A 3251-nucleotide genomic window follows, 5' to 3' on the forward strand; every position below is an offset into this window, starting at 1 on the left:
GGCGTGCCTCAGGCTGGTGCAACATCACACTGGACTCTGCCGCCGCAGGCTCACCCTGCACTCCATACCGTTCCCTCCCCCCGGCCTGAGTGAGCCAGAGCCCCCAAAGCTGAAACCTAGGAGCTGTGCAAACAAAGAAGAGAAAGGGAAATTTCTCCCAGCAGCCTCAAGAGCATTGGGTTAAATCTCCACAATCAACTTGATGTACCCTGCATCTGTGGAATACCTGAGTAGACAATGAATCATCCCATAATGAGGAGGTGGACTTTGGGAGCAAAGATGTATATTTTTTTTTCCCTTTTTCTCTTTTTGTGAGTGTGTATGTGTATGCTTCTGTGTGTGATTTTGTCTGTATAGCTTTGCTTTTACCATTTGTCCTAGGGTTCTGTCTGTCTGTCTGTTTGTTTGTTTGTTTTAGTATAGTTTTTAGCAGTTGTTATCATTGGTGGATTTGTTTTTGGTTTGGTTGCTCTCTTCTTTCTTTCTTTTATTATTTTTTTATTACTTTAAAATTTTTTCTAATAATTATTATTTATTTTTAATTTTAATAAATTTATTTTATTTTATTTTATTTTATTTTATTTTCTCTTTTTCTTTCTATCTTTCTATTTTTTCTCCCTTTTATTCTGAGCCGTGTGGATGAAAGACTCTTGGTGTTCCAGCCAGGTGTCAGGGCTGTGCCTCTGAGGTGGGAGAGCCAACTTCAGGACACTGGTCCACAAGAGACCTCCCAGCTCCATGTAATATCAAATGGTGAAAATCTCCCCGAGATCTCCATCTCAACGTCAAGACCCAGCTCCACTCAATGACCAGCAAGCTACAGTGCTGGACACCCTATGCCAAACAACTAGCAAGACAGGAACACAACCCCATCCATTAGCAGAGAGGTTGCCTAAAATCATAATAAGGCCACAGACACCCCAAAATACACCACCAGACGTGGACCTGCCCACCAGAAAGACAAGATCCAGCCTCATCCACCAGAACACAGGCACTAGTCCCCTCCACCAGGAAGTCTACACAACCCACTGAACCAACCTTAGCCACTGGGGACAGACACTAAAAACAACGGGAACTATGAACCTGCAGCCTGCAAAAAGGAGATCCCAAACACAGTAAGTTAAGCAAAATGAGAAGACAGAGAAACACACAGCAGATAATAGAGCAAGGCAAAAACCCACCAGACCTAATAAATGAAGAGGAAATAAGCAGTCTACCTGAAAAAGAATTCAGAATAATGATAGTAAAGATCATCCAAAATCTTGGGAAAAGAATGGAGATAATACAGGGAACGTTTAACAAGGACCTAGAAGAACTAAAGAGCAAAAAAACAGTGATGAGGAACACAATAAATGAAATTACAAATTCTCTAGAAGGGATCAATAGCAGAATAACTGAGGCAGAAGAACGGATAAGTGACCTGGAAGATAAAATAGTGGAAATAACTACTGCAGAGCAGAATACAGAAAAAATAATGAAAAGCATTGAGGACAGTCTCAGAGACCTCTGGGACAACATTAATCGCACCAACATTCAAATTATAGGGGTCCCAGAAGAAGAAGAGAAAAAGAAAGGGACTGACAAACTATTTGAAGAGACTACAGTTGAGAAATTCCCTAATATGGGAAAGGAAATAGTTAATCAAGTCCAGGAAGTGCAGAGAGTCCCATACAAGATATATCCCAGGAGAAACACACCAAGACACATATTAATCAAACTATCAAAAATTAAATACAAAGAAAAAATAGTAAAAGCAGCAAGGGAAAAACAACAAATAACATACAAGGGAATCCCCATAAGGCTAACAGCTGATCTTTCAGCAGAAACTCTGTAAACCAGAAGGGAAACACAAGAGAAGGAAAAGACCTACAAGAACAAACCCAAAACAATTAAGAAAATGGTGATAGGAACATACATATCAATAATTACCTTAAATGTAAATGGATTAAATGCTTCAACCAAAGGATATAGTCTGGCTGAATGGATACAAAAACAAGAGCCGTATATATGCTGTCTACAAGAGACTCACCTAAGACCTAGGGACACATACAGACTGAAAGTGAGGGGATGGAAAAAGATATTCCATACATATGAAAATCAAAAGAAAGCTAGAGTAACAATTCTCATATCAGACAAAACAGACTTTAAAACAAGGACTATTACAAGAGACAAAGAAGGAGACTACATAATGATCAAGGGATTAATCCAAGAAAAAGATATAACAATTGTAAATATTTATGTACCCAACATAGGAGCACCTCAATACATAAGGCAAATACTGACAGCCATAAAAGGGGAAATCGACAGTAACACAATCATAGTAGGAGACTTTAACACCCCACTTTCACCAATGGACAGATCTTCCAAAATGAAAATAAATAAGGAAACACAAGCTTTAAATAATACATTAAACAAGATGGACTTAACTGATATTTATAGGACATTCCATCCGAAAACAACAGAATACACATTCTTCTCAAGTGTTCATGGACCATTCTCCAGGATAGATCATATCTTGTGTCACAAATCAAGCCTTGGTAAATTTAAGAAAATTTAAATCATAGCAAGTATCATTTCCGACCACAACGCTATGAAACTAGATATCAACTACAGGAAAAAATCTGTAAAAAATACAAGCACATGGAGGCTAAACAATACACTACTTAATAACCAAGAGATCACTGAAGAAATCAAAGAGGAAATCAAAAAATACCTAGAAACAAGTGGCAATGAAAACACGACGACCCAAAACCTATGTGATGCAGAAAAAGCAATTCTAAGAGGGAAGTTTATAGCAATAAAATCCTACCTTAAGAAACAAGAAACAACTCAAATAAACAACCTAACCATACACCTAAAGCAATTAGAGAAAGAAGAACAAAAAACCCCCAAAGTTAGCAGAAGGAAAGAAATCATGCAGATCAGATCAGAAATAAATGAAAAAAAAATTAAGGAAATGATAGCAAAGATCAATAAACCTAAAAGCTGGTTCTTTGAGAAGATAAACAAAATTGATAAACCATTAGGCAGACTCATCAAGAAAAAAAGGGAGAAGACTCAACTCAATAGAATTAGAAATGAAAAAGGAAAAGTAACAACTGACACTGCAGAAATACAAAGGATCATGAGAGATTACTACAAGCAAATATATGCCAATAAAATGGGCAACCTGGAAGAAAAGGACAAATTCTTAGAAATGCACAACCTTCTGAGACTGAACCAGGAAGAAATAGAAAGTATGAACAGAACAA

This window comes from Eschrichtius robustus, chromosome 2 (assembly GCF_028021215.1).
Source record: "Eschrichtius robustus isolate mEscRob2 chromosome 2, mEscRob2.pri, whole genome shotgun sequence".
Taxonomy (NCBI): domain Eukaryota; kingdom Metazoa; phylum Chordata; class Mammalia; order Artiodactyla; family Eschrichtiidae; genus Eschrichtius; species Eschrichtius robustus.